The sequence below is a fragment of the Grampus griseus genome (genome assembly GCF_964374135.1).
Source record: "Grampus griseus genome assembly, chromosome: 11".
Lineage (NCBI taxonomy): Eukaryota > Metazoa > Chordata > Mammalia > Artiodactyla > Delphinidae > Grampus > Grampus griseus.
Window position 1 is genome coordinate 80,957,208 of NC_139005.1, and position 20,171 is coordinate 80,977,378.

Below are 20,171 nucleotides of genomic sequence, written 5' to 3' on the forward strand. Positions count from 1 at the left end.
GTGTGGTGTAACACAGCCCCATGCTAAGAGTGTTTCATGGGTTAAGTGTAGCCGATTGGTCAAGTAAGATAAAGACTTTATCCATTATATTTAGGAATAAACAGTCTTGGGGCCCTAACTGAGGAAATTTCAGTGGAATATTAGAGTAGTTTTGGGGGAGTGACTGAGAGATGAGAAAATGAGTCCAGGAGGTACAGACAACTCTTTCTAGGAGGTTGAATGTGAAAGGGAGGAACCCTAATATAATTAGAGGCAAAGAATCAGGGGAGGGCTTTTCATGTGACTTAATCATCAGCGTTTGAATTCAGTTACAAATGATTGTGTTTTTTATCTAATGAGGTACTTGATGTTTAGACAATGATGATAAAACAAATAAAATAGTACCCTATTGTTGGCCATAAAACTGTTCACTGAATTATCGCAAAACAAGTAGAACATGTTTTACAGATACAAATCCAAAAAGTCAGTAAATGAGAATCTGTTGTTGGTAGAAGTTCTCTGCATAATTTATAAAGAGGAAAATTGCAGGCAGGATAATGTTTTGAAATGCAAACATCTGACTCATGGTAGAGATGAAGAGCAGTGAATGACCCATGAGAGAAACTTATCTTATTGTTCACATAAAGGACACAGAAAGTTCCAAACTGATACAGCATCAGGCACCTCAAAGCAAAACTGCTTTAATGAGGGTGAGTCATGGTGCCACCCAGGGAAATGAATCAGGTGCTCACATGCCCAATCTTCTTCATAACTACAGTGAGTTTTTTTCCTTTTAAATTAAAACTAAAGTCAGGTAACAACTAATGTCCCTGTAGAACAAATTTAGACAAATGGAAATATACAATGGCCTATGAAGTAAAATGAAAATAACAAAGGGATACAGCTTTTCCAGCAAGGAAAAAAGAAAGAATGAAAGAGAACCATTACCTTAAATGTAATGTCATGCCTGTTGGCCCCAAAGGACTTTTAAATGCTTTTATTGTGTCCTCTATTCCAGCTGATTTTGACATCTTCCCACCATATAATAACTCCAGCAGCTTTCTCTCAACATTAAAGTCTTAGATATTGTACCGGAGATTCCTATGGTTTTCTGCTCAAGCCAGGAGAGTGAGGAGAATCCTTTTCTCCTCCCATACCCTTCTCCTCTAACTTCCATAGCCAATCACAAATCCTTTAATGTCTAGATCTTAAGCATCTCACTTCTTTTCTCCCCCAGAGATACAAGCCCCAATCTAAGCTGCCATTGACTCACCCATGCCCAGTCTCACTTATTGTGTCACCCAGTCTCTAAGAGTAGCTACAGCACAGCTAGAATGAACATGGAAAGATGCAAATCAGTTATCACTCTGCTGCTTAAAACCTTAGGTGCTTTTCCCACTAGGACCACAGCAAGCCTATAGTATGCTATATATGAGCCTTTGTAAGAAACTTGAAAAAAAAGAGTAACTGTTTTCTCTCTGGGATGAACAGAAAAGGAGTCAGTTTTCAGACCCCATTTCCCCACTGGCCAGACTTTTTATGTAGTGTGGAAACTGCAATGTTTTTCCCCTCGAATAAAATCCAGACTCTTTAATATGGCTTGTAGAGCCCCCTACAACATAACCTCTGCCAATCTCTATAGAGTCACCCCTGGCCATTCTTTTACTCAGGCTCTCTGATCCTGCTATCTTGGATCAGTTTCAGTCCCTTGAACACATCATGTTCTCGTTTACTTCTTTGCCAAACCTCCCACTGTTTGGAAAAACATTCTCTCCTCTCCGTCCAGATAACTCCTGCTTACTCTTTAGGTCTTGACAAAAATATTACTTCCTCACACAGGACTTGCCAGACCTCCTTGATCAGAATAAGTCTTCTTGCCACACATTCCAGAGCACCTAAATGTGCCCTTGCACGACACTCATTAGGATTTATTGAAGTTGCTGGTAAGAAGTCAGTTTCTCTGATGGACTCAGCTCAATGAAGGCAATGTCATTTGTTCCCCACTGTATCATCTGTGCACGGTAACATGTCTGATATTTAGTTGTTGCTCAAGAAATGTTTATTGACTGAATAAATAATTAAATGCATGGACAGCACATAGCACACATGAAAGGAAGCATTATTAACTAAACAAATATCTCAGTTCCTAATGATTAGCGTTTTCACAAGCCGGAATCCTTGTTGTAACATAGTGGAAAAAGTTTTGTCAAGAGATCTAGGTTCTAGGCCTGGCTCTGCCACTAACCTAGTTGTGTGACCTTAAGCAAGTTTCCTGATGCACTGTGAACCTACTTTCCTCAGCTTTAAAATGTTGATAATACAATCAGTTCTAAATATCTATCTGCAAGGTTGTCATGAGGCTCAAAGTTGGTGAGAAGGGATAATATTTATTGAGTGCCTACAATGTGCAAAATCCTATGTTAGGTATGGCCATCTGTATTATCTCAAAAGAAATGAAAAGATCACAGTTAAGTGGCAAAATAAGGACTTATGTCCAAATTTCTCTGGTTCTAAAGGCTCTGCTTTTTCTACCTTTCTCTATTTCCTTTCCTCCCTCACCATATTCCTACAATATCCATTTGATAAATTCTTCAAGTCATAGGACAAGTATTACCTAACTCTCCTAGGCAGATTTATATGCTCCCAAATCTAGGTTCATATTATAATAATATAATAACAATAGATTTTAATTTTTTCCTTAACACAACATTTTGAGGAGAGGGGGTCATGTCTTTCCATTACTGTATACCCAGTATTTTGCCTGGGTATTAGTATTTCATAAGTACTAAATGAGTATTTGCTAAATGAATGAATGAACTTTCTCTATCTAGTAATATTAATAAATGTGATAATACAACTAATTTTTGTTTAGTGTTTATATATAGTTTTATATTTATAACCAACCAATAATTAAGGCCTTAACCACAATAGCTCATATGCTTGGGATTCCTTAGATAGTATGAACATATGACACCAGCTCTTATGTAATACTAAATATCTGGTTTTAGATAAGTATATTAAAGATAAAATTTTAAGAATAACTAATAATTGCCTGAAAGGGACTATATCAAATATAAGGTATGGGGAAATGGTTCAGGTTCACTTTGAATCTGATATTCTAGTTTTAATTTTCTGCATGGCAACCTCAGGGAGCAAATATACTGTTTGTAAATAGCAAACTATTTAGCTTAGAGGCCTTAATATATTATTTGTTGTAATTTTACCCTATTCCAGATGATTATAATTAATAGTAGAAACAAAACCCAGTTGCAAATTTATGGCCTATCAATGGTCTAGGAAATGTGCTATGGGGACTAAAATAGAACTGAAGGTTTCCTTTACATTTAGATGAAAGTTAGTACTATTTACTTAGTACTCAAATCAAGAAGAAATACAAAAATACTTTGAAGTTATGTAATATATGATATAAATCCTTCAACTAAGGCAACAGCTTGTCAAAATGCTAATCATTAGGAACTGAGAGATTTGTTTAGTTAATAATGCTTCCTTTCACGTGTGCTATGTGCTTTCCTGTTTTAAAAATTAAGCTTTAGACATTGGTTCACTAAAATAAAAAGGAGAAGGAGGGCTTCCCTGGTGGCGTAGTGGTTGAGAATCTGCCTGCCAATGCAGGGCACACGGGTTCGAACCCTGGTATGGGAAGATCCCACATGCCGCGGAGCAACTGAGCCCGTGAGCCACAGCTACTGAGCCTGCGCGTCTGGAGCCTGTGCTCCGTGGCAAGAGAGGCCGCGATAGTAAGAGGCCCATGCACCGCGATGAAGAGTGGCTCCCACTCGCCGCAACTAGAGAAAGCCCTTGCACAGAAACAAAGACCCAACAGAGCATAAATAAATAAATAAATAAATTTATTTAAAAAAAAAAGGAGAAGGAAATTAGAAATTAGTGCACATTATCAGATACATTGCTTTCTAGAGTGATAATAATGATTTTGACAATGCCAGGTCAACTACTTTATAATTAGCCACGAAAAATGAATAGCCACCCAATGTAAATAACTGCCGTCTTTCCATCTGTGAAATCAGATCAATTATGCAAAAAAAATTTACATTAAAAATGACATTTCTCTCTGAGGCATTTTCATGAAGTAACCAACGAAAGGTGGGCTCCGTGGCTCAGAAGAAAGCAATGTAGTTAAGAGAAAAGCTAGTCTGGCCTTACTGTATAGATAGAAATAGGCACATAGTAGGTGGTAGAATTCCAACAAAGCAAATATTCATCCAATTATTCAATCATTTACCATTTATTGAGCATCTATTGTAAGTCAGTCACTACGAGAAGCACTGGGGATTCACCTTATCTGAGACATGGTCCCTGCATTTAAGGAGCTCACAGACATGTAAACAAATACTTTTGTATAAAATATCTAATAGTAGAGGTATGTGAAGAGTGCTAAGGGGGCACATGGAATAAAGAATTGTTGGAATTAGAGAAGGCTTCACAAAGGTGGTTACCCTTAGCCAAATTCCACACACGTTTACCAGGTAGATTAGATGGGAAGGCATTCCAAGCTGACAGAACAGTACATTATGAATCAAGAATCATGAACTCTAAGAACAATGTTCTTAGGAGTACACGGTATATTTGGGTAGAGGTAAATAAAAAGTTAGAGCCAAATTATCAAGGACCTTGTTGGGCAAGCTAAGGCATTTGGACATTCTGATATAGATAGTGACAAGCCATAAGAGGTTCTTAAACAGTGGAGTGGCATAATCAGGTATATGCTTGAAAAAATTAATTCTGCTAGCTTTGAGAAAAAGCCAAGTCCTGGAGAAGGAGGCCTGGTTGGGAAGCATCAATAATTTAGGGATCTCAGGTCTGCATGATCCCTAATATAGTCTCCCACCCTCTGGCTTTTGTCTTAAAATTTCACTATTAGAACTTTAGCTTTACAACTTAGTGCCTATTAAAATAAAAAATATTATTTTGGAAAAAAAAGGTATGATAGATAATGCCTACATGCATTAATTGAGCTGGGCTTCAGGATGTAGGATAAAGGAGACAATTTTCCAATTCTTCACTTTCAATCACGTCTCAAATCACACTGAGAGCAAGGGACTAGTGCTGTTCAGGGGAGGTTTCTTGAGATAAGGCAGATGGAGAAAGAGTCTTTCTTGCTCCCAAATCAAGGGATCACTGGACATTGCATTCAGTTTCTATCTCTGCATAATGAATCACAACAAACAATGGCTTACAGCAACATACATCTACCATCTCACAGTTTACATGAATCAGGTGTCTGGGCAAGGCTTAGCTGGGTCCTCTGCACAGGGCCTCACCAGGCTGCAATCCAGGTATTGGCCAGGGCTGCGATCTTATCTGAGGCTCAGGGTGCAGCTGCAGTACTCACAATGATTTACTTCTCCAAAGCCAGCCGTGGAGACAGAGAGAGAGAGTCTGCTGCTTGTAAGTTGCTAACCTCTAGACGCCCTCTTAAAGGGATCACCTGATTAGTTCAAGCCCATCAAAGATAAAATCCCTTCTGAGTAACTTAAAATGATCAGTGACCTTAATTTCATCTTTAAAATCGCTTCATCTTTGCCATAAAACATACTGTAACTATGAAAGTGATACCTCATCACCTTTGCCATTGGCAAGTAGCAAGTTACAGGTCCCACACACACTCAAAGGAGGGGCATCACAAAAATGTATGGATACAGGGAGCAGGAGATGAGAACCATGGGGCCATCTTAGAATTCTGCCTATCACAGATGCCAAGAGTCAGGTAGAAGAGTTGAGATCACTACAGCCTAGAACAAGGAAGGCAGGAAAAATCTGGTCTATTAAGTAGGTAGGAAGTTACCTAGGAGAACATCTGGAAAAAGTTCTGCCATGGGCTGGCTCACTATGGCAAGACACATGAGAGAAGTCTGCGTTTAAGGGGCTGGGGCCCACATAGACACACAGGGCACCAGTCAACATAGACAGGTGCGGAGAAAAAAGGGGAAAATGTTCTCCCAAAAGTAGACTGTAGAGATAAAGATGGGAATAGAGAAAAAGGTTTAGCGGTTTGGAAACTGTTTTTAACAGGGGGTAGAGAGGGGATTTCTCCATAGCATGACCTGGAAGTACCAAGGCTTTCCCCTCTATTAAAAAAAAGTTACTACCAGCTTTTCTCCTACCGTTTTACTTTTAGCTGCAATGATCATACACATATCACACAAATATAACTGATAGCAAGGAGAGTTTTTCAAGAGATATAAAACTATCAGCAAACTAAAGTAGACAAGAAAATTAGAGAGAAGATATATGCAGCACTGAATTTGAATTACAAAGAAAATTCTAGCTAACAAAGAAGTTATATTTTCACATGAATTAACAGAAGGTAAAGCAAGAGAAGACTGAGTTAATAAAAATTAAATTGTTAAAAAAAGACTTTCAACACAAGAACTTTCTGGAACACTTGCTTTCTTACCTCTGCTGTAATGTTGGATGAATGAGCACTTGTAGAAGTCTGACTCTCCCCAGCAGTGACACAACTTCTAGCTTTCCCTGCCCTCCCACCCCAGGACATATAAAATCGGGGCATAGAATAAACAAAAATTCCAACTCTGCTCATCAGCAGGTTGACCTGCTTGTTCCAAGCAACTTTGTAGATTTAAGATTCTGGTTGCCTGCCTGGACTCTTGCCACCTGGCTGCTCTTTGTTTGCACTGAATTCTCAGAGTCTAGGCTCTACTTACTGCTTAGACTGTAATAACAGCAATACAAATAATAATAATGTCCACATTTATTAAGCATTTCTGAAGCTACATTAATTCCTCTTTGTCTCTCAGAGCCCAACTCTCCCATGGCAAAGCTCTGCAGACCGCCAGATGAGATCAATCTCCCTCTTAGATACTCTCTCAGCACCCTGAACTTTCTCATAATGCAATGTACTGAGTGAATATATTTATTTAATGCTGCCCAAATAAACCAATAGTCTCATTTCAACTACTTTCACTCAGAATAACAAGTTCTCACCTGATTGTATGCACTAACTAAACCACATTACTCCAACAGCTAACTATATATTCTCATATTTTTAAGTATTGGAAAAGTCAATATTTTCTTTCTTTGTCAAGCATCGACTAACCTATATCTGCCTTCTGTGTGATGTGCAATGTGCACAGAAAGGCACTGTTGAAAAGTCATGTGATATTAGATGGGACAGGAAAAAGGAAAGCATAGGAGAGGCATTTCATGAATTATCAAGAACTAAGAATATATTTTATTATTACACAGATATGGTTTTTCTTTTGGCTACCTAAAATCCTGGTCTACTTAAAGCACTGAATTTAACTATCAATAATTCAGATAATTTGTTTAATGCACATTTTTAAGGAAATAAACCTTGAAGATGTAAGTACCCATTATTCTCACTAACTCTTAACCCTTCCTCCATATCAGCCCATCCTGAATCTCAGCTTGGAGCTCAAAGATCATCTCAGCAGCCCAGCTTTGGCCATCATGTTGGCTGGAGGCCAAAGATTTCCTCACCTGCCTGTGTCCAGTGGCTGCTGGAATAACATTATCTCAGCTTCAGGAGGTCTATTTCCATTCTATGTGAGCTAATTAAAAGGAAGGCCTTCGTTTGCCTCTCTGGCAATCCCTGAGCAGCATGAAAGGTCTATACCACCTTCTCCATTCTAATTTTAGTTCTCCTCAAACGTTTCTTCTCCCTTGCAGAAGAGCATCTTATGCTGCTGTGCACTTAAAGCTTTTGTTTTCGCTATTTCTCTCATTTGGAAAGAAACACTTTTCCACTTCACTCTTTTTACATTTCCTCCCTCCCATCAGTTTTCTCCAGAAAAAGGTGATGGTTTGAAACTACTAACAAAACTGGATATAATTAGTTACCCAGGGTAGTTAACTTCCTTAGCAGAGGCCCAAAGGTGCCAGCCCACAAAATTCTTCAACTACACAGAGCTTTCTGGAAACAACCTTCCATAAAGAGGAAGCATGTTTTATTACTGGTGAGTCTCAGCTACTCTTCTCCCAGTAATTCATAACACACCTGTCCATGACAATTTCACTGAGGAACTCAGCACTCATAGGTCATTCACAGTGGTCTAAGGCACTGTTTCTCAATCTTTTGTGACTGATACCCTTTACTTTTGATAAACATAAAATTATCACATAGTTTCCTCCCTCTATGTCTTACCCCACTGAAAAATCACTGTCTTAACTATGTACTCAGCTTACCTACTTGTATATCCAATGGAGTTTCATATCCATAACTAAGCTTCCTCATCATAATACCAAATCCATCCTTCCAAAGGTCAAGAGAGCCACAACTCCTTTGAGTCATAACCTTCGGTCACTTTCATTTTCTCATACCCTACATCAAATCCATCCAAAAAATATGTTGGCTCTACCTTTAAAATAGAACCAAATTTCCACCACTTCTTACTACCTCTGTTTTTAAAAAAAACTGTTATTTGAGGGAAGAGAACACTTTGGCAACAATTAGGGGTCCCCAAGAGATTGAAGTACCTTATCACATGGGCTCTCAGTCATTAAAAAGTTTTACACAAGAAGATGCATGGTGGTCAAGAGCCCAGAGCTCCCTGAAGGAGTGATCTTGAATGGAACACCACTCTCAGGGGGCCCTTGGCAGCCAGGGAACAATCTGAGAGGTCTTGGCACTTCAAGGAAAATTGAGACAAAGTATAGGAGAGGTAAACTCAGGTAAAGTTCATCTATATCACAATTTGTTAAATAAATGGAAATATTTATTTAAATAAGATGAACAGAGATCAATGTAGAAATACAGTTCTTTATATCAAATATTTCTTCTAAAAAATGTACTGACTTAACTACAGTATTAAGGCTATTCTGTGTGGGGAGAGGCTAATTCAGCTGCTTACTCCCATGGCTTTAAGACTGTGATTGCTAATAATTATAACTATTCCTGGTTTCATGTGGATCCCACTCTCTGAATCCATCTCCTATCATCCAAGCCCACGTCTTTGGTACCTTGACTCCAGCAATCCTTTGACCTCACTGGAATCTCCAATCCAATTATCCTATGGATTTTTCACGGTAACTTGCTCTCTTGTTGTCCTCTTTCTCCTACTTACCCATCTTCAATTCTATGGTCAAACATTATTCTCACTGCATTAATATTTCCTAGTCCTTCAATCACTTCAAAATACTCAATGAGCAAAACCACAACCTATGTAAAATTCAACTCTCCCACATGCTCTGCACGTGTGCCCTTCAATCTGAACTAGGCTGCAGAAAAAGACAGAACCACATTGGCTAATCTAACGTTAAGTTCAACCTGAACTTTAAATGGGCCCTTAATGCTGCCAGGCAATCATACCATACCCCATTTGTCCATTCACTCTCTCTTTCTCCTTGAACAACTCCTTTATCCCCTCTTCTCTCTCCTCAACCTCCACATCTCCTCCTCCATCTTCATTCTCAACTGATGTTGCTGCTTTATACTTCATAAAGAACATGTAAACTATCAGAAAAGATCTTCCACAGACTCTCACCACATGAATCCTTTTCCAGCATTTGCACCCATGTTGGAAACATCCTGTGTTTCCAGACGCATCATTCCCCATGCTCCTATCTAAAGACCATCTCTTCTCTTGGTTAAAAGAACCCATCCTCTTTTTCTCCTCTTTCATCTTATTTCTCCTTTTTTTAAAAAAAAATTATTTTATTTTAATTTTTTTTATTTCTCCTATGAAGAGATCCCTTAAAAAGGTAGTTTATATTTGCACTAAGTTCTCTCCTCCCATTCTTTCCTAAATGCATTATGTTGGGCTTTTGCCCCATTAATTCCAACAAAATTGCTCCTGTCAAGGCCAGCAGTGACCTCCACATTGTTAAATCACTAGTCAATTCTAACTTAGTGCTAATCCTACTCAACTTATCAGCTACATTTGACAGAGTTGATCATTCCCTCCTTTTATTTTTTAACATCTTTATTAGAGTATAATTACTTTACAATGGTGTGTTAGTTTCTGCTTTATAACAAAGTGAATCAGCTATACATATACATATACATATATCCCCATATCTCCTCCCTCTTGCATCTCCCTCCCACCGGCCCTACCCCACACCTATAGATGGACACAAAGCACCGAACTGATCTCCCTGTGCTATGCGGCTGCTTCCCAATAGCTATGTATTTTACATTTGGTAGTGTATATGTGTCCATGCCACTCTCTCACGTTTGTCCCAGCTTACTCTTCCCCCTCCCTGTGTCCTCAAGTCCATTCTCTACGTCTGTGTCTCTCTTCCTGTCCTGCCCCTAGGTTCATCAGAACCTTTTTTTTTTTTTTTTTTAGATTCCTTATATATGTGTTAGCATACGGAATTTGTTTTCTCTTTCTGACTTACTTCACTCCATATAACAGTGTCTAGGTCCACCCACCTCCATACAAACAACTCAATTTCATTTCTTTATATGGCTGAGTAATATTCCAGTGCATACATGTGACACATCTTCACCCATTCATCTGTTGATGGACATTTAGGTTGCTTCCATGTCCTGGCTATTGTAAATAGAGCTGCAGTGAACATTGTGGTACATGACTCTTTTTGAACTATGGTTTACTCAGGGTATATGCCCAGTAATGAGATTGCTGGGTCGTATGGTAGTTCTATTTTTAGTTTTATAAGGAACCTCCGTACTGTTCTCCATTGTGGCTGTATCAATTTACATTCCCACAAACAGGGCAAGAGGGTTCCCTTTTCTCAACACCCTCTCCAGAATTTATTGTTTATAGATTTTTTGATGATGGCCATTCTGACTGGTATGAAGTAATACCTCATTGCAGTTTTGATTTGCATTTCTCCAATGATTAGTGGTGTTGAGGATCCTTTCATGTGTTTGTTGGCAATCTGTATATCCTCTTTGGAGAAATGTCTATTTAGGTCTGCTCAATTTTGGATTCAGCTGTTTGTTTTTTTGATGTTGAGCTGCATGAGCTGCTTGTATATTTTGGAGATTACTCCTTTGTTCTTTGCTTCATTTGCAAATATTTCCTCCCATTTTGAGGGTTGTCTTTTCGTCTTGTTTGTGGTTTCCTTTGCTGAGCAAAAGCTTTTAAGTTTCATTAGGTCCCATCTGCTTATTTTTGTTTTTACTTGCATTTCTCTAGGAAGTGGGTCAAAAATGATCTTGCTGTGATTTATGTCATAGAGTATTCTGCTTATGTTTTCCTCTAAGAGTTTTATAGTGTCTGGCTTTACATTAATGTCTTTAATCCATTTTGAGTTATTTTTGTCTATGGTGTTACAAAGTGTTCTAACTTCATTATTTTACATGTAGTTGTCCCGTTTTCCCAGCACCACTTATTGAAGAGACTGTCTTTTCTCCATTGTATATTCTTGCTCCTTTATCAAAGATAAGGTGACCATATGTGTGTGGGTTTATCTCTGGGCTTTCTATCCTGTTCCATTGATCTATATTTCTGTTTGCATGCCAGTACCATACTGTCTTGATTACTGTAGCTTTGTAATGCAGTCTGAAGTCAGGGAGCCTGATTCCTCCAGCTCCGTTTTTTTTTTTTTCTCAAGATTGCTTTGGCTATTTGGGGTCTTTTGTGTTTCCATACAAATTGTGAAATATTTTGTTCTAGTTATGTGAAAAATGCCATTGGTAGTTTGATAGGGATTGCATTGAACCTGTAGATTGCTTTGGGTAGTAGAGTCATTTTCACAGTGTTGATTCTTCCAGTCGGAGAACATGGTATATCTCTCCATCTGTTTGTATCATCTTTAATTTCTTTCTTCAGTGTCTTATAGTTTTCTGCATACAGGTCTTTTGTCCCTTCAGGTAGGTTTCTTCCAAAGCAGTTTATTCTTTTTGTTGCAATTGAAAAGGGGAGTGTTTCCTTAATTTCTCTTTCAGATATTTCATCATTAGTGTATAGGAATGCAAGAGAGTTCTGTGCATTAACTTTGTAGCCTGCTACTTTACCAAATTCATTGATTGGCTCTAGTAGTTTTCTGGTAGCGTCTTTAGGATTCTCTATGTATAGTATCATGTCATCTGAAAACAGTGACAGCTTTACTTCTTCTTTTCTGATTTGGATTCCTTTTATTTCTTTTTCTTCTCTGATTGCTGTGGCTAAAACTTCCAAAACTATGTTGAATATGAGTGGTGAGAGTGGGCAACCTTGTCTTGTTCCTGATCTTAGTGGAAATGGTTTCAGTTTTTCACCATTGAGAATGATGTTGGCTGTGGGTTTGTCATATATGGCCTTTATTATGTTGAGGTAAGTTCCCTCTATGTCTACTTTCCGGAGGGTTTTAATCATAAATTGGTGTTAAATTTTGTCGAAAGCTTTTTCTGCATCTATTGAGATGATCATATGGTTTTTCTCCTTCAATTTGTTAATATGGTGTATCACATTGATTTATTTGCATATATTGAAGAATCCTTGCTTTCCTGGGATAAACCCCACTTGATCATGGTGTATGATCCTTTTAATGTGCTGTTGGATTCTGTTTGCTAGTATTTTGTTGAGGTTTTTTGCATCTATGTTCGGCAGTGATATTGGCCTGTAGTTTTCTTTCTTTGTGACATCTTTGTCTGGTTTTGGTATCAGGGTGATGGTAGCCTCGTAGAACGTGTTTGGGAGTGTTCATCCACCTGTTATATTTTGGAAGAATCTGAGAAGGATAGGTGTTAGTTCTTCTGTAAATGTTTGATAGAATTCCCCTTGAAGCCATCTGGTCCTGGGCTTTTGTTTGTTGGAAGATTTTTAATCACAGTTTCCATTTCAGTCCTTGTGATTGGTCCCTTTATATTTTCTATTTCTTCCTGGTTCAGTCTCAGATGGTTGTGCTTTTCTAAGAATTTGTCCATTTTATTGGCATATAGTTGCTTGTAGTAATCTCTCCTGATCCTTTGTATTTCTGCAGTGTCAGTTGTTACTTCTCCTTTTTCATTTGTAATTCTACTGATTTGAGTCTTCTCCCTTTTTTTCTTGATGAGTCTGACTAATGGTTTATCAAATTTATTTATCTTCTCAAAAAACCAGCTTTTAGTTTTATTGATCTTTGCGTCATTTCCTTCATTTCTTTTTCTTTTATTTCTGATTTGACCTTTATGATTTCTTTCCTTCTGCTAACTTTGGGTTTTTCTGTTCTTCTTTTTCCAATTGCTGTAGGTATAAGGTTAGGTTGTTTGAGAGGTTTCTTGTTTCTTGACATAGGATTGTATTGCTATAAACTTCCCTCTTAGGACTGCTTTTGCTGTATTCCATAAGTTTTGGGTCACTGTGTTTTCTTTGTCATTTGTTACTAGGTATTTTTGATTTCCTCTTTGACTTCTTCAGTTATCTCTCAGTTATTTAGCAGTGTATTGTTTAGCCTCCATGTGTTTGTATTTTTTACAGGTTTTTTTCCAGTAATTGACATCTAGTCTCATAGCGTTGTGGTCAGAAAAGATACTTGGTACGATTTCAATTTTCTTAAAATTACCAAGGCTTGATTTGTGACCCAAATATGATCTACCCTGGAGAATGTTCCATGAGCACTTGAGAAAAATGTGTATTCTGTTGTTTTTGGATGGAATGTCCTATAAATATCAATTAAGTCCATCTTGTTTAATGTATCATTAAAGCTTATATTTCCTTATTTATTTTCATTTTGGATGATCTGTCCATTGGTGAAAGTGGGGTGTTAAAGTCCCCTACTATGACTGTGTTACTGTCAATTTCCCCTTTTATGGCTGTTATCATTTGCCTTATGCATCGAGGTGCTCCAATTTTGGGTGCATAAATATTTACAATTGTTATATCTTCTTCTTGGATTGATCTCTTGATCATTATGTAGTGTCCTTCTTTGCCTCTTGTTATAATCTTTATTTTAAAGTCTATTTTGTCTGATATGAGAATTGCTACTCCAGCTTTCTTTTCATTTCCACTTGCATGGAATATCTTGTTCCATCCCCTCAGTTTTAGTCTGTATGTGTCCCTAGGTCTGAAGTGGGTCTCTTACAGACAGCGTGTATACGTGTCTTGTTTTGGTATCCATTCATCCAGTCTGTGTCTTCTGGTTGGAGCATTTAATCCATTTACATTTAAGGTAATTATCAATAATGTACGTTTCTATTATCATTTTCTTAACTGTTTTGGGTTTGTTATTGTAGGTCATTTCCTTCTCTTGTGTTTCCTGCCTAGAGAAGTTCCTTTAGCATTTGTTGTAAAGCTGGTTTGGTGGTGCTGAATTCTCTTAGCTTTTGCTTGTCTGTAAAGGTTTTAGTGTCTCCGTCGAATATGAATGAGATCATTGCTGGGCAGAGTAATCTTGGTTGTAGGTCTTTCCCTTTCATCACTTTAAATATGTCCTGCCACTCCCTTCTGGCTTGCAGAGTTTCTGCTGAAAGATCAGCTGTTAACTTTATGGGGATTCCATTGTATGTTATTTGTTCATTTTTCCTTGCTGCTTTTAATATTTTTTCTTTGTATTTAATTTTTGATTGTTTGATTAATGTGTCTTGGTGTGTTTCTCCTTGGATTTATCCTGTATGGGACTTGCTGCGCTTCCTGGACTTGATTGACTGTTTCCTTTCCCATATTAGGGAAGTTTTCAACTCTAATCTCTTCAAATATTTTCTCAGTCCTTTTCTTTTTCTCTTCTTTTTCTGGAACCCCTATAATTCAAATGTTGGTGCATTTAATGTTGTCTCAGAGGTCTCTGAGATTGTCGTCAATTCTTTTCATTCTTTTCTCTTTATTCTGCTCTGCAGTAGTTATTTCCACTATTTTATCTTTCAGGTCATTTATCTGTTCTTCTGTCTGTTATTCTGCTATTGATTCCTTTTAGAGAATCTTTAATTTCATTTATTGTGTTGTTCATCATTGTTTGTTTGCTCTTTAGTTCTTCTAGGCCCTTGTTAAATGTTTCTTGTATTTTCTCCATTCTATTTCCAAGATTTTGGATCATCTTTACTATCATTATTCTGAATTCTTTTCCAGGTAGACTGCCTATTTCCTCTTCATTTTTTTGGTCTGGTGGTTGTTGCCTTGCTCCTTCATCTGCTGTGTGTTTCTTTGTCTTCTCATTTTGCTTCACTTACTGTGTTTGGGGTCTCCTTTTCGCAGGCTGCAGGTTTGTAGTTCCTATTGTTTTTGGTGTGTGCCCCCAGTGGGTAGGGTTGGTTCAGTGGGTTGTGTAGGCTTCCTGGTAGAGGGTACTGGTGCTTGTGTTCTGGTGGATGAGGCTGGAGCCTGTCTTTCTGGTGGGCAGGACTGCATCTGGTGGTATATTTTTGGGTGTCTGTGAACTTCGTATGATTTTAGGCAGCCTCTCTGCTAATGGGTGGGGTTGAGTTCCTGTCTTGCTAGTTGATTGGCATAGGGTGTCCAGCACTGTAGGTTGCTGGTCGTTGAGTGGATCTGGGTGTTAGTATTGAGATGGAGATCTCTGGGAGAGTTTTTGCCATTTGGTATTATGTGGAGCCAGGAGGTCTCTGGTGGAGCAATGTCCTAAACTCGGCTTTCCCACCTCAGAGGCTCAGGACTGTCACCCACCTGGAGCACCAAGACCCTCTCAGCCACATGGCTCAGAAGAAAAGGGAGAAAAAAAATGAAAGAAAGAAAGAAAGAGAGAGAGAGAGAGAGGAAGGGAAGGAGCGAGGGAGGGAGGGAGGAAGGAAGGAAGGGAGAAAGAAAGAAAGAAAGAAAAGAAAAGAAAAGAAAGTCATTAAAAAAATTATTAAAAATAAAAAATTAAAAAAAGAAAGAATAGAGCAACCAAACCAAAAAACAAAGCTACCAATGATAACAGGCGTTAAAAGCTATACAAAAAAAAAAAAAGAATAAAAACTGGACAGACAGAACCCTAGGACAAAAGGTAAAGCAAAGCTATACAGACAAAATCACACAAAGAAGCAGACACATACATTCTCACAAAAGAGAAAAAGGAAAAAATATAAATACATATAAAATAGGGCTTCCCTGGTGGCACAGTGGTTGAGAGTCTGCCTGCCACTGCAGCGGACACGGGTTCATGCCCTGGTCTGGGAAGATTCCACATGCCGCGGAGCGGCTGGGCCTGTGAGCCATGGCCTCTGAGCCTGCGCGTCCAGAGCCTGTGCTCCGCAACGGGAGAGGCCACAACAATGAGAGGCCCACGTGCCGCAAAAGAAATAAATAAATTAAAATAAAATAAAATAAAAAGGAAGAGAGCAACCAAATCAATAAACAAACCTACCAATGATAATAAACTCTAAATACTAAACTAAGATAAACACAAAACTAGAAACAAATTAGACATAGAAAGCAAACCCCAAGTCTACAGTTGCTCCCAAAGTCCACCGCCTCAGTTTTGGGATGATTCATTGTCTATTCAGGTATTCCACAGGTGCAGGGTACATCAAGTTGATTGTGGAGATTTAATCCGCTGCTCCTGAGGCTGCTGGGAGAGATTTCCCTTTCTCTTCTTTGTTCGCACAGCTCCTGGGGTTCAGCTTTGGATTTGGCCTCACCTCTGCATGTATGTCGCCTGAGGGCGTCTGTTCCCCACCCAGACAGGAAGGGGTTAAAGTAGCAGCTGATTAGGGGGCTCTGGTTCAGTGAGGCCAGGGGGAGGGAGGGGTATGGAATGCAGGTCAAGCCTGTGGCAGCAGTGGCCAGTGTGACGTTGCAACAGCCTGAGGCACACCATGTGTTCTCCTGGGAAAGCTGTCCCTGGATCACGGGACCCTGGCAGTGGGGGGCTGCACAGGCTCCCAGGAGGGGAGGTGTGGATAGTGACCTGTGCTTGCACACAGGATTCTTGGTGGCTGCAGCAGCAGCGTTAGCGTTTCATGCCTGTGTCTGATGTCCGTGCTGATAGCCGTGGCTTGTGCCTGTCTCTGGAGCTCGTTTAGGCGGTGCCCTGAATCTCCTCTTCTCACGCACCCCAAAACAATGTTCTCCTGACTCTTACGAAGTTACAACTTTTTCCTGGACCCCCTCCCGCTAGCTGTGGCACACAAGCTCCCTTCAGGCTGTGTTCATGCAGCCAACCCCAGTCCTCTCCCTGGGATCTGACCTCTGAAGCCCGAGCCTCAGCTCCCAGCCCCCACCCGCCCCAGCAGGTGAACAGACAAGCCTCTCAGGCTGGTGAGTGCTGGTCGGCACTGATTCTCTCTGCAGGAATCTCTCCACTTTGCCTTCTTCACCCCTGTTGCTGTTTTCTCCTCCATGGCTCCAAAGATTCCCCCCAACCCACTCCCTGTTTCCACCAGTGAAGGGGCTTCCTAGTGTGTGGAAACTTTTCCGCCTTCACAGCTCCCTCCCACTGGTGCAGGTCTGTGCCTATTCTTTTGTCTCTGTTTTTCCTTTTTTCTTTTGCCCTACCCACGTATGTGGGGAGTTTCTTGCCTTTTGGGAAGTCTGAGGTCTTCTTCCAGGCTTCAGTAGGTGTTCTGTAGGTGTTGATCCACATGTAGATGTATTTTTGATGTATTTGTGGGGAGGAAGGTGATCTCCACGTCTTACTCCTCTGCCACGTTGAATGTTCCTTCCCATTCCCTCCTTAATAACTTACGTCATCTAAATTCATAACACAGCACTCACCAGAAGATGTCCTCCTACCTTGTTCCTTCTCACACTCCTTTGCTGTTGTCGCCTTTTATCACCTCTTTCATCAAGCTCAGGTTTCAGTCGTCTATCTACACTTACTCCATATCATCTATGTAATGATAATGTTCACATTTTTTGTCTTCAGACTGAAACTTCAGCTGCCTACTTGACACAGCTATTCAGATATCTAATAGGTATCTCAAACTTAAAATGAACTCCTGGTAGAAAAGGAGTTCATTCCCACCTAAACTGTTGGTGGGGAATCCAAGTTGGTACAGCCACTATGGAGAACTATATGGAGGTTCCTCAGAAAACAAAAAATAGTTACCATATGATCCAACAATTCCACTCCTGGGCATACATCCAGACAAAACTCTAATTCAAAAAGATACATGCACCCCTATGTTCATAGCAGCACTATTCACAATAGCCAAGACATGCATAAAACCAAAATATCCATCAACAGATGAATGGATAAAGAAGATGTGATACTTATATACAACAGAATACTACTCAGCCATAAAAAAGAACAAAATAATGCCATTTGCAGGAACAGGGATGCAAATAGAGATTATCATACTAAGTGAAGTAAGTCAGAAAGAGAAAGATAAATACCATATGATATTATTTATATGTGGAATCTAAAATATGACACAAATGAACCTATCTATGAAACACAAACAGATTCACGGACATAGAAAACAGACTTGTGACTGCCAAGGTAGAGGGAGTTTGGCAGGGGAAGGGATGGGGTGGGAGGTTAATTTTAGTACATGTAAGCTATTATATATAGAATAGATAAGCAACAAGGTCCTACTGTATACCACAGAGAACTATATTCAATATCCTATGATAAACCATAATGGAAAAGAAAATATAAAAAAAGAATGAATCACTTTGCTATACAGCAGAAATTAACACAACATTGTAAATCAACTATACTTCAATTTTAAAAAATGAACTGGTATTTCTCCCTGTTCACAAAATCTGCTCTTCCCAGGACCTGTCTCATGTTAGATGACAGTAAAAACCATTTTTACAATTGTTTAGGACAAAAATCTTGCAGTTTTCCTTAATTCTTCTCTTTATCTCATGCACTATATCTACTCTATCATGAAATCCTATAGGCTCAATCTTAAAAAATACATAAAACATCCCTCAATTTCTCTCCACCTCCACTGCTTCACCTTTGACCTGAGCTGACTGACTTCCTCTCTCATCTTAATGCAATGCTACAATAACCTCCTACTGGTCTTCCTGCTTTCACACTTATCCTCCTTCTCCAGTCTATTCTCAACACAAGATTTGAAGTAATTTTCATAAAACAGAAGTTACATCAAGTCACTCTACTGAAAGACCTGAAATTACTCCCCATTTCACTCTGAGTAAAAGCCAAAGTTCTTAAAATGGCCTATGTTAGGTCCTACATGACCCATCCCTCTCTTCCTTCTCATCTAAAAACATTCCATATTTCAAAGAATAGTAGTCAGATTTGACTCATCTGCTTAAGCAATAAACTTTAGGGCTTTCCTTGAACTTTTCTTCCTCACCATCACACCTCTGATCAGTTGCCATGACCTGTTGATTACTCTTTCCTTGTATCTCTCAAATCCATTTATATTTTCCATTGCTGCTCCCTACCTCCCTACCTCCAATCTCATCTCAACTCAAATCTATCTGCTACATATTAATACTAAGGTGATGTTTCTAGTTAAATGCTAACCCATTCATATCATCCAAGTCTGTCTACCTCCAAAGGTCTCCCCCTTTACCCATCTTCTTCTGATGATTCTTAAGTGATACTTAGATTACATAATATGTTGCCTAACAAGTAGGAAGCTTTAATTATAATTCAGGCTACTTTTGAAATGGCTCTCTGTTATAATAAATTCATTGGGTCACTTATTCGAAGTGTTTTGCAGCATACAATTCGCTTGTGAGGTGTTATGTGTTAGTCTTTGTTCTATTAATACTTGCCATTTTTATAAAGATTAATTTTTTGTGCATGCAATCATTTATAAAATAAACAGTAGATTTACCCATTAATTTAGATTATACTTTTAAGTCAAGAAAAAGTCAGCCACCTTGGCATGAGTACAGATGTACAGTAGGCTCTTCTTATCTTAAAACTACTACAGATTTCAAACAAAATAATATTAAAGAAGCAAAAAGAATATTAAGCAATAATGATAATACTAAGTAAGAATATTAATTTCCATAGTTTCCAAAATGCTTCACATAAATAAGCTCATTTATTACTACAACTACCCAAAGAGTAGATATTATTTCCCCTTTTCAGAGGAGCAAATTAAAGATCAGAGAAGTTAAGTGATTTGATGGAAAATATCTAGCAAATCAGTGACAGAACTGACTCAGGAACTTGTTCTCTTTCATTATATACCATGTGCTAATGCCTTTATATTCAGATGCTTAAATACAATATGTAACAAACCATCTAAGTGTAAGATAATGAAATGCTACTTTTTTAAGTAGATAAATGCCCACCTTAAACATTTTATTTTGTGAAATTAAAAGTTTTACTTTTCAATGTAAAACAACTCAGCATTGTCCTTCCACATTATTACTAAATATCAGTCTATTCTAAAATTTTTGATGTAACATGGAGGTGACATATTACATTAAGAAACC

The 20,171-nt window shown here is 38.6% G+C and overlaps 1 protein-coding gene across 7 annotated transcripts in view; it reads right to left on the minus strand.

Moving 5' to 3' along the window:
• The window catches only part of ANKS1B (ankyrin repeat and sterile alpha motif domain containing 1B), a gene marked incomplete at both ends in the record, with an annotated part of 1,159,914 nt that overhangs the window by 609,556 nt on the left and 530,187 nt on the right, over window positions 1-20,171 (minus strand). The gene's annotated exons all lie outside the window — the stretch shown is intronic.